We start from the raw sequence: 11988 nt of genomic DNA, 5'->3' as shown, positions 1-11988 counted from the left end.
TGAAATACAAGAAAGCTTTGTTTGAATTCCCAAGGTGGAATCCAAACACTGGGCACTTAAGTTTGGTAGCTGTTATGTTGTCATATGTCATGAATGGGTCACAACGTCATCATTACATGGTGATGCCATTGTTGGCCATGCGCTCTTCTGCAAAGACTGAAGAAGAAATCCTTCTAATTTTCATGGTTCAGTCCCACTGTCTCTCCTGCTAGGTTCTCCCTGCATCACAGCTAGCAAACCCCAGACCTGCTTGAATCTGTCTCTAAAGACAGGATGGAAAATACTCTGATGGACTGCAAAGTGGTAGAGTGGACAGGGAAACAGAGCGAGAAAGGGTGGGACTACAGAGAGGCAGCTCTGGCTGCTGAGCGAGCAGGGAGGAAATGAGAGCATTCTTGATCAAGTACCAGACTGAGTTTACTGCAAGGCTGAAAGCAGAAGCATTTCATTCAGGCCCAGGTAATGCACAGTGGATTGATCTGCTTCTTCACTGTTTTCTGCATGGACTTTATTTGTTAGGCAGCCCTGTAGTCAAGAAGCCTCCTGAGCTGCTTCAGTACAGAAGTAATAATGAATGAGTAAGAAATGCCACTGCTTTGTAAAACAGGCACGCTGGCAGACAGGGATCAAAAAGCAGGGCTGTTTGTGAAGGTGGGGGGAGGGTAAAGCCTGGGAGACTGAAGTGTTTGCAGAAAATGCTGATCAAATGGGTGGAAAACCCAGGAGTAATCAGAACGTGGGCTCAGCACAGCAAGTGGAGGAAGATGTGGAATGGGAAGAGATGGAGCAGAAGCACCAGTTTAGTTAGCATTACAGCTACTGCCCTTCGCAATGTAGAGAGCCAGAGCCCCCCAGGAAGGACAGGAGTCCCCTCTTGTGGGCAAGAGCAAGGTCTGTCTGGACCCCTTTACTTTATCACTTCTTCCTCTGGTTCTGGACAGGTTAAGCAGAAGGAACAAATCCAGCCATGAGACCTGAGTCAACGGCTGGTTCAGGGAAAAGGGAACAACAATTTTGAATTTAACACTAACGCAGCATGGAGTTTTTCTAAACTCTCCAGAAATATTTGTCCTCAGAGTACTAGAGGGGGGGTAAGAAATTATGTCAGCCTCTCCGCAGAGAAGGTGCACTGGATCTGGAGGCAAGAGATTCCTAGCTTTGACACAGGTGATTTCTCACCTCCCTGTCCTTGTTATTGTCTATTAAGATTTGACCACTCTAGACTATGGACTACCCTTCCTGTGTGTGGACAGTGGTCACCTCAACAGTGACTCAGTCTTAGCTGGAGCCTCTCTCATTCAAAAAAAATAAAGCAAAAAGGAAAATGAAACATGGAAGAACCAAGTGCTTTGCTCAGAGTCGTGATGTGAATCCAATGAAAAAAACAAAGTTGTATCTCCGGAGCTGCTGGCTACTACAATCATTCTTGGTTTGCTGATTTAATGGCACAGGCAACCTACAGCAACTACATCTCATGGAGGTGTTCAGGGCTGACAAGATGTCCAGGGGGAGAGAAAAAAGAATACTGAATATCACTGAAACAGAAACTGGGGAGTCCTGGATGAACTAAAAATCAGTAAAGGAAAAGCATGCAGGAGAAATGTTGTACCATGTAAGTGTCTGCAGTAACCACCATCCATTCACAAACCCTGATGTGCATTTCAATCCATTGTGAATAAGACTTTCTTATACAGATGAGACATTCCTAAACCCTGCCCATCTCAATAACATCATGCACTCCAAGGGGGATGTGTATAACCTGAAAAGGGTTCAGACGAGGGCTACTCGTATGGTTGAGGGCCAGCAGGTAAGATCCTATGAAGACATATTGAGGGACCTGAATCTCTTCAGCCTCTGCAAGAGAAGGCTGAGAGGTGATCCTGGGGCTGTCTACAGACTCATCCGGGGGGGTGTTCAGCAGGGAATAGGGGATACTCTGTTTACCAGGGCGCCCCACAGGGTTACTAGAAACAACAGCCATAAACTGAAGGAGAGCAGATTTAGATTGGACATCAGGAAAAAATTCTTTATGGTGAGGGCTGCCCAAATATGGAATGGACTTCCAAGGGAGGTGGTGCTTTCTCCTACCTTGGAGGCATTTAACAGGAGATTAGACAAGCACCTGGCTCGGGTTACTTGATCCCAGCGCTCTTTCCTGCCCAGAGTAGGGGGTCGGACTCAATGATCTAATAGGTCCCTTCCGACCCTAAAAATCTATGAAACTATGAAATCATTGTTTCCATAGTGACTAAAGCAGAGGGTTTTATTTTATTTTATTTTTCCAGAGGGTGAAGGAGAAAAAAGCTAAAAAGACAAAATGTGAACAAAATGCAACTAGTTCTTGGATAGAGCATGTATCACAAACAAAATATATGATGCTGCATGTATGATGTGGTACATATGTGCAATTCATTGGCTCAGTGGGCAAGATCATAGCTGTTTCTCATTTCTGATCCCATCATGTACTGCGACCTGTTTGCAACCAAAGAAGTTATTGTCTTAGGCCTGTGGTAGCAGTTGGTATTTGAGGTGATGAAGTTTCCCCATTCAATCCACAGAGATGGCCATAGTGTTTGTACGTATGCAGTTCATTACACTGCATTTCTGCTCTAAGGCTTTTGTGGTGGCCACCTGCCAGGGAAAGACTTTGTGATACATTTCTGATCCTACTGCATGAGAGCAGGATGACTTCAGGTAGGTTCCTCAAAGGATCTCAAAGATTCTAGTAATCTCAGGGGCTACATTAAAAGCAGAAAATAAGTGAGAAACTAAAGCTATCTGTTTTAAGGGTGTATTAACTTAGGGCATTTTTGACCCCTTGGGCCAAGGGAATCGCTACAAGACTGGCTACTTTTGGGTCCACATCACTGGAATGTCCCAAATATCATGATCTGGGCATCAGAAACTCAATGGATGATTTTGAAGACTGTAGCCCAAAAGACTAGTGGAAGGGCTAAGAGGGTAAATCAAAGAGTCCGCATATGTACAGAGAAGGTGGGAAGACTGATAATAGGAGGAAGCAGTGGGGGTAGTAAAGCTGAAAGAAAAAAAAGTCAAGGAGTCTGCATTGATAGATAAATGATGGTAACAGGGCACTGAGAAAGCATGAGATTTTTTAATTTGAGAGGTTGCCCAAATGTTTTGCTGGATCTACATATTACTTTGTGTCACTTCCTCCTCTATATCTGAGTAGCAGTCATCTTAAACTCATGGCAATAAAACCTTTATTGCATCTCAGGCCATCTCATATTCACTGTGTTCAGTGTTGCCTCAGGTTCTCAGAGACCCTGCACAATAAACACACTAGAAGCAATGAAAAGAAAAATGAATAGGCAGGAACAAGGCTTTGTAATGATGTAATCTTGTAATCTCTATCAGCCAAAGGACAGCAACACTGGGAAGCAGGACTGGAGAACCAAGCAGAATGAACTGACAAAGAAAAGGAAAGCTGCGTGGAAAATAGCTTCACTTCTGAAGGGCCTGTAAATGCCCTTTGTAAAGTTCTCTCTTTCTATGCAGAACATCTAGTGTTTCCTTCTGATAGCACCGAGAGTCCAGCCAAAAATCAGCGTCGTTCTGTTGTGTTACATGCCGTCCCCACCCATGGTGAGAGGAAACGGTCACAGACCGAGAGGTATGGCAGAGCCAGGAAGAGACTCCAGCTCTACAGAATCTCAGGCCAGTGACTTAAACACGAGACCCTCCTTCCCCTTGAAGCATGCTGCTCTGGGCATGCCCTCTTCTCATGTGATCCATTGTAATGGAGAAAGAAGGAAGCTACAATAAATTCCTATAGATAGGGAGAAGGGGTCTAAGAAAGATCATACAGACCAATGAGTTGGCCTTCAGCTGTGGGAGATGGAGACTCTATGGGACAATGCAGAAGGGTGTACAGGAAGGTTATTTCACAGCAGCAGAGATCGGCAGAGTTTACATACAGAGGAAGATGAAAGCTGGCAGGGCCTCAGTTCTCCTAAATCTTGCTGAATGTTTTTGTTTTAGAACAATCAAATCCTTTTGTTCTGGATTATCCAAACCCCACTGCCGACAGCAAGGAATGATGTTCTTGGACAAAAAGTTCCAGCTTTTGTTTGGATTCATATAGAAGTTTTAGATTAGCAAAACCATCAGATTGGAGGAATCCATGGACTTGGTCCACCCCAGGCTTATTATCTCTTTATACTGAATATTCACATGGCGAGCTCTTCATGCATACAGGATGCTTTAAACCAGGGGTGGGCAAAATGCAGCCCGCAGGCCGGATGTGGCCCACCAGGCCATTCTATCTGGCCCGCAGGGCCCCTAAAAAATATAGAAAATGAATAGTTATCTGCCCCTGGCTGCCTGTTATGCAGCCCTTGATGACTTGTCAAAACTCACTAAGTGTCCCTCCACCCGAAATAATTGCCCGCCCCTGCTTTAGACTTTAATCAACCCCCTGCACAGCATCACCTGCATGGCTCATAAATACATGGCCAGAGTAGAGAAAGAACCAAGTCTCATAACAAAAGCTGAGTAGACTTATCTTGGCTGTAGGCTATAGTGACGTTGGGGAGTCCTGAGCATCTCACCTGTCTTTTTCAGTTCATGTCCTAAAAGAAGGACCATGGAGTACTATGTGCGAAGCTATCCCACTGGGGAAGGAGCAGTCACTGAAAAAAAATGTGAAGTGACTTGGACAGATTAAGAGCACAGGATACAGACATGACTGAGGCTGGTCACTGTAGATGAACAGAAATGAAGACTGATGACAGATTACCAATGGTCCCCAGGAGTCTCAGGTACAAGGGAGTCCTTTGTATGGGAGCCAAGATTAGCTTCGCGCAGCTGCTAACCCCTCTTGCTGGGCCTGGATCTGGTCATTTAGAAAGTTGTTTCAGTTTGAGAGCTGCCCTCAGCAGATGGTATAAGGCAGGCAACTCGGTGTAGGAATTGGTATACCAAGGATGCTGTGGCAAAACATGAGGTAATACTCTGGAAGGGGTTGCAGCCTCTAAGTGAAAACAACATGGGATGAATGCAGAGCAGGACACAGGAGAGTTACGAGTGATGCCTATAGTTGCGATAGGCGAGGGCTGAAGGCCAGGCTGCAGACAGGGACTCAGAAGGGAAATGAGAGGCCCAGGAATCTAAGAGAGAGCAGATTAGGCATCACTGGGCACGGGAAGTGATGGGCCATGGGAGAGGAGGTGAAGGGACATAGTAGCAGAAGGAGAAGGATCTACTTGAGGGACAGAGAAGGGACACACAGGGAAGTGTGTGAGGCAGAGTGGAGAGATGTGGTAAGGAGAAGGTCAGGTATATGGAAAGCCCTGGAGATTCAGATGGAGATAGTTGTTCAGTGAGAAAAAGCTGGAATTTATGATGGTGAATTCTGGGCAGCAAGGCTAAAAACTGCTTCCATGGATGGGTGCTGCACCCCCACAGCCTCTCTGGATTTGAGAAAGGTGCAAGTTGCCTTAGTACAAGCACTGAGTGGAATGACTGGAGGTCAGCAGGGAGTGGCACAAATCCAGACAGAGAGCCTCTTCCAGTGGTCCCTTGGGAATATCAGAGCAAGCCCCGGTGCTGGGGATAACTGTGTGTGATGCTGGCAGAAGGCTGGACACAAGGTACCACAAGCCTTGATGTGTGTATCCATGCTACACCATCAACCAGCCAGCTTTCTCCCTTCAACAGTTCTGTGACATCTCCAGCACTGTCCCCGCTCCCTGGTGCCCACGCACCCTCCCGTCTCCATTCCTCAGGGGCAGAAACCCAAACAGCCGTGACTTCAGCCTCCGTCAAATCCTCCCTTAGGGCTTGCCTCTGCAGTGATGCTGGTGAACCCAGCCTGTTTATGTCGGGAACTAGCTGTACTTCTCCTTCCTAATTTTATCTGCTCATTTCCTTGCAAACTGCACCCTCCAAAAATTACAACCCGTGTAACTAACAAAGATGGGGCAATTCTTTACCAGGTACATTTTATTGGACACTGTGTCCATGTCCCTTACCCCTCACCTGTTTGTGTCTTTAGATACAAGCCCTCCAGGAAAAGAACTGTTGGTCAGCACAGCACGCCTGTAGGCGCAACAACTGCAGCCCTCTAACATCATTCAGAAGGGCCAGAGCTGATTAGACCTGAGGGCTAGAGCAAGCGCTCTGAATGTCACCAGTAATAATGGGGCTAGATCACGGCACACAAGATAAAGGAAAATATTAGTAACCCAGAGCTTAGCTAAACAATAGCCATGCCATAAAGCTTATGCAACCTGTCAGGCCAAAACACCCATTCCTGGCACCTCCGCTAACTTAATGCAGCTTTGTTCTTAGTACCAAAAGTTACCACACAATAAGAAAAACAGTATAGCACTTTCAGTAACAGGATTTCAAAAGCAAGTTCTTCAACGAAAAGGAGAGAAAGGAGATTTGAGAGAGGGGTACGATTTACGGGCTACCATTTGTTTGAATGCTGTATTTTTAGTCTGCCTGGCAGAGTTGCAACAAATTACTACTAGTGCAATCAGCTCCTTAGCTTTAGCTTAGCTATCCATTCCCCACCACCACATCCCTCGCCTGTCTGGATACGTATAGTGTCAGTTACTCCGTTATCTCAGTGCTGAACAGAACCCTGTTTGTGTTCACCTTCCCTGTCCTATCACTGGCTGACATCTTTTTCAGTTCATTCCCTTTTTGTTCACCATAGGAAGCAGTTTTCATTCATCCCCTCCCAACTTGTCCTCAACCCCTGCACAATCTGTATGTACATTTAAAATCCAGCCGTTACTAAGACTGTGTGGTAACCAGAAGCCAGAGTTGTAATGAAAGAACTACAGCACATATGCACAGGCATATCTATCAGGTCAGAGAGCTTTGCATATGAACACACTCATAAATGTATGTACACATTCCTCTGTATTCATATTTGTACATGCCTATATACATGTGTACACACACACATGCGTGTGCACACACCGTCTTTTTTATATATAGCAATCAGACTCATGAAGACGCACACTTTCTCGCACACCCAATTTGTCTTCATATTGCTCAAAAGAACAAATGCAATCACATGGGATACTCAGGTCTGGTTGTTCCTTGGTCAGTTCTCTGATTTCCCATATTTTACTTCTTTCAGCACTATCCGTGGGAATGAGAGAGAAAAACAGAAGGGACCAGTCTGAGGGGGGAAGATATCAGGTATGAAGCATCACAGACAGTGACATAGTGTCTCATTAAAGGCTCCATGGCAGCTCTGGTCCAGCACTGTGCTCTTTATATATCGGAACTAGAACATACCAGATTCTAACCTGAAACTGGTCCCCAGCAGAGTCTGACCCAAGAAGATTTTGATCTGATGGGTTCCCTCACACCTCTGGTCTTCTCAAGATCTAAAGCATCAAACCATCAGGGGAGAAACTCAAAAGATTCTTCATGCGGACATACAACAGCTCTGTTTTCCATCTTCTTCTCTTCACTAATGGGTCTGGCTAGAGAAGGGAATGGCTGGCTGAGTCGTCAGCCTTTCCTACCTTCCTCACTTAAACTACTGAATTAGCATTGTAGGTTTAATGCTAGGAAGCTCTGCCGTGCTGTGATGGAATGAAAGTCGCTATGTCTGACTTAAATCTCAGATCCAATGTCCTTATCAGATGGATGGTCCTGACAAAACAACACACTCCCCCCTCCACTTATAAACAGAGGGCCAGATTCTGCTCTCAGAATTCAGTGGGGATGCACCGTGCCTGGTTGTCTCAAGTTAGCCATGTAACTGAGAACAAATTTTGGCTGAAAGCAATTCTTTAAAAACGTGCATCCTAAAATCAGCCTTTGCTAGAGACACAGAAAATACTGATTGGTACTTGCTAGCTGTACATTCTTCCTTTAGCTGGGGCTGTGTTAAGTCTCAAAGATTTCTGAGAACCAATTGAAAGCAAAGGCAAAAAGTCCAAACACCTCTCCACCAAGGTGAAATGGAATTCCCTCCTGAGGGCACACAATCGGTGTCAGACACATGTTTAAAACCAAAGACATGCAGACGAGCACAAACCTAGACACAGAGAATCGTAGCAATACATATTAACATACCCAGCCGCCAACAGATGCAAAACTACATATACTGATAGCATACACCGAAACATTGCAACGTATGCACCGACCAAATGTACTGAGACACTGCAACCAGATGCACCATAAAATTGGGACATACACACAGAGACTGCAAGACAAGCATACCAAAGCACTGATAATGCAGAGACCCAAATGGAAACCCGTGGAGTGGCTGAAACAACTATACCGAGACGCGCGTTCAGACAGCAGAATGAACACACAGCATACGCTGAGGGGAAAAAAATGTACCAAAAACACAAACGCACACAATCCACTGAAACAAATACACCGAGACGGACACCAACACACCAAAACGCTAATATAAACCCACTGATACGCACACATGGACATACCCAAGATACGAACACAGGCAGCACTTGAAACATAGAGAGAAATACCTTTGTACTTCTTTAATGCTGCGTCTTTGCTAAGCCAAATAGCTCTTATTGGTGCTTCTAAACTGCAGCATCTGCAACCCGCAAGTCTAAACAACGTCTTCTCTCCACTGGCTTCTGCCATCCCTGGAAAGTGACAGGTATTTATTGGGAAGAACCCACTGTTTCCCCTGTATAAGGAATTCAGACTGGAGGAAAAGAGGAGGTTTGTCATTGGTTCCCGCACTAACCTTTGCCGAATTGTTCTCTGGAGGATTTATTTACCAGGGTGACTGGTGGAGGATGAACTTTAAGAGTGAAGTGATTTGTTTAGCTGAAACAAAGAAGAGAGCTAGAGAGAGAGAGAGAGTTTGGGAAGCGACAGTTCGGGAAGGGAGCAGAAAGAGAGGGGGACTGCAGAGACAGACATTGATACAGCACAGTGAGAGAGCCAGGGGCTGAAAAGCCACAGAGACAAGAAACAAAAAGGAAAGAAAGAGAGACCCAAACTAGCCAGATGGAGCCAGTGCCTGTTATACCCAAGAGTAAATGCATTGCACGACCCATGGTTTGCCTCCCTCAGTCTGATCCAAAGCGCCAGATTCCAATAAGAACCTAGATACTGACTTTAGGGGGTTGGGGAGCAGACCCTAACTGCATTTTAAGGGGGGAAGGGGCTGAACCCTACAGCTGTTCCTCCCCATTAGGAGAAATACTTCCATGGCCAGTGCTCATCCACTGATCTGTAGAAAGTCGGATTCCTCTGGGATGGAAAGGAGCCTAGGTTGTCAGAAGACAGTGGCATTTGGCAACCGAAACTAGAGCCCCAGCAGATTAGACTCCCCTTGTTCATCAGTGCATTGCAGTCCCTGCTCTCAGCTGCACTGTAGGCAGAGAATCCCCATCTGATACTCTGCCTCCCCACCTCCCCTGCCACATGCTCCCATAACTTACATGTGCCTGTGGGAGTCCACGCAGGCAGTGGGAAGGGGGAGTATTTTACCCCTGCTCTGCACAAGCATCACTTGTTAGCGTTAACTGGTGTTAAGAAAAGCAGGGGGATGGAGGGTTCAGCCCAGAGAACAAGACCAGAATCCAAGCCTTGTGTGCAAATGCCTCTAAACCCTGGGGTATCCAGGATGGGGCCTGGGTGTGAATTCTGAACCTTTCCCCCTCTCTGCCTTAGATCTTCAAAAACTGATGCAGCACAGAATGAGACTGACTCTATGACAGAGGTGGTTAAAGAAATATGTAGAGACTGGAAACTAGCTGCTTTGAGGAAATGAACCCCGCTCAAAAAAAGGCCACAATGGAGATAAACAAGAAGTGCCTTCCTTGCTTCGCTGGTTAATGACTATGGGCCAGCAGTGTAGCTACTGTGAATTGGTACAGCTCTGCTGAAGTCAACAGAGCTTCCTGGATATAAACTCACTCAAGGACTGGCCCAAACTCACCTGAGCCATCTGTTTCCTTCATTCACAATTCAGTACCTATGCTCCTCCTGCTCCCAGCTCTGATTTGCACCTGCAGCTGAGATGATTAAACACCTAATGATCCCCCTGTCCTGAACAAGCATAAGGTCAAATCCCCATCCCATAGGAGTCTTCCCCCTGACTTTCATAGGCCTGGGTTCTGACTAATCAGTTCTGGACTCAACGCTGAGTCTCAAACATACAGGTATGTGTCTAATGATATATCAAGTATATATAGTAGATATATATTATATATTAGACTTCTTCTGCATACATACCACGATCCAGAGGATCAATGGTTGCCTACTACACTCAGTGAGCCTGACTGTCTATGCTCATAGAAATCAGGTTGACTGCAATGGGAGTCCTGCACCCACAGACAGAGGGGAAGGTTGAATTAAATCTAGCTCTGACCACTGATACCTTTGGTCCTTGGTGTTGCAGGACACATGGATAGTCAAATAATCCCTGGGGGTTTGGTCAGGTGAATCCATCCGAGTGTCAGCCTTTGGTCTCACTTAGATCTCTTTATAATAAACTATATAATGTCTCAGAACAAAAAGGAACCTGGGGAAGCCCCACTATTCAGGCTTTCAAGCAATGTTGAATAAAATACTGGGACACATGTTGAAGAACTATCCTGCACTTCCCCCTTAAAAGGTTCAGATCTTCTTCATCTCTGCCAAGCCTTACTTAAGAAGCCTTTTCCTATGTCATTTTGTGAAGAAACAAAAGTTCCCAACATCCCCCAAGCCTGTAGCAGAAAATCCCTGGGAATTCTCTTTGTGTCAGTGATTGGACAACTGCCCGGCACAATCCCTGCGCACCAGGGCATTTCATCTCTGATGGTGTGGGTTTCAGCCCAGGTTTAGGTTGCAAGTGAGAGTTAGATGAATGATCTCATCCTAGGGACTAGCAGGTATATACATATGACAAAGCTGGTGGTAAGACTGGAATAGGAGGTGATTCCTCCAGTTAGGATAGAGTTGTGCTGGCAAAGCGGTGAGAGAAGGACACTGAAATAGCAGGAGGTGCTGCAGGGGCACTGGCAGAGCTGCATGGGGAGCCCAAGCCTGGAGTAGTAGGCAGGGGAACTGCAGGTCTGGCTTGTAATGCACTTGCAGGAACTAGCTGAGAAGGAGGTGCCTTGCGACTAGACTAAAATGCAATGTTTAAGAAAGAAAAGCAGCATGTAGTGCCTCTGCACTCCATCTCACACAAAACACACTAAGTGTTCCTAGCTTTAGTTAACACAAAATCTTGGCAACATTTGAAGATGGATTGTTGACCCTGCAACACCCCTAAGTCCAAGAGGACACATCTGGACTGTGAGCATGTATTTAAAAAGCTGAACACCCTAGTCATAGAATACGTGCGCTTGGCTGTCTGTATATTACTATTAGTTACGGCACGCTGTGTAAGTCTCCAAGCAGTGGAGTATCAGCATGTAGTATCACTGCATCCCTCAGTTAATACAAATATGCAGACTGAATAATGCAATGCAGCCAGGGACCATGCACACACAAACACCGCTAACACCGCTGCTCCTTTGATCCCATTTATTCAGAAATATCCAGTCCCAATTCAGGACTGAAGGGCTACAGCTACAGCCCTTCCCATGCCCTCGGCTGCATGAAGGAAACCAAATACTTCTCTCTCTTTTACACACAAAACACTCACCTAACCGAACATCCATGTTTCTCTCCCCGCATGTCTGAAACAAACAGATACATTTCAGGCTAGACGTTTGTGCGCCAGATTCCAGCTTCGGCATTTTAACTCCTAACTTTTATAGGGCTGGTTAAATTAGATGCGCGTCTAGGCACTTACGGATGAAAAATCTCCAGCAGCCCTTTAGGTAGGAGCTGTATGCTGCTATCTAGTAGTGCGTGTGTGCCTGGGCGATGCTACATAGTGCAGCAGGTGTGGGAGCGTGCTGCTGCACAGTAGTGAGTGCCTGTGTGACGCTGTATAGTGCTGCGCGAGATGCTGTATAGCAGTGAGCGCGTGTGATGCGGTATAGTGCAGTGTGTGTGCATGTGATGCTGTATAGT

Source organism: Gavialis gangeticus, unplaced genomic scaffold (assembly GCF_001723915.1).
Source record: "Gavialis gangeticus isolate Ggan-Ray unplaced genomic scaffold, GavGan_comp1, whole genome shotgun sequence".
Lineage (NCBI taxonomy): Eukaryota > Metazoa > Chordata > Crocodylia > Gavialidae > Gavialis > Gavialis gangeticus.
This window is presented reverse-complemented; position numbering follows the sequence as displayed.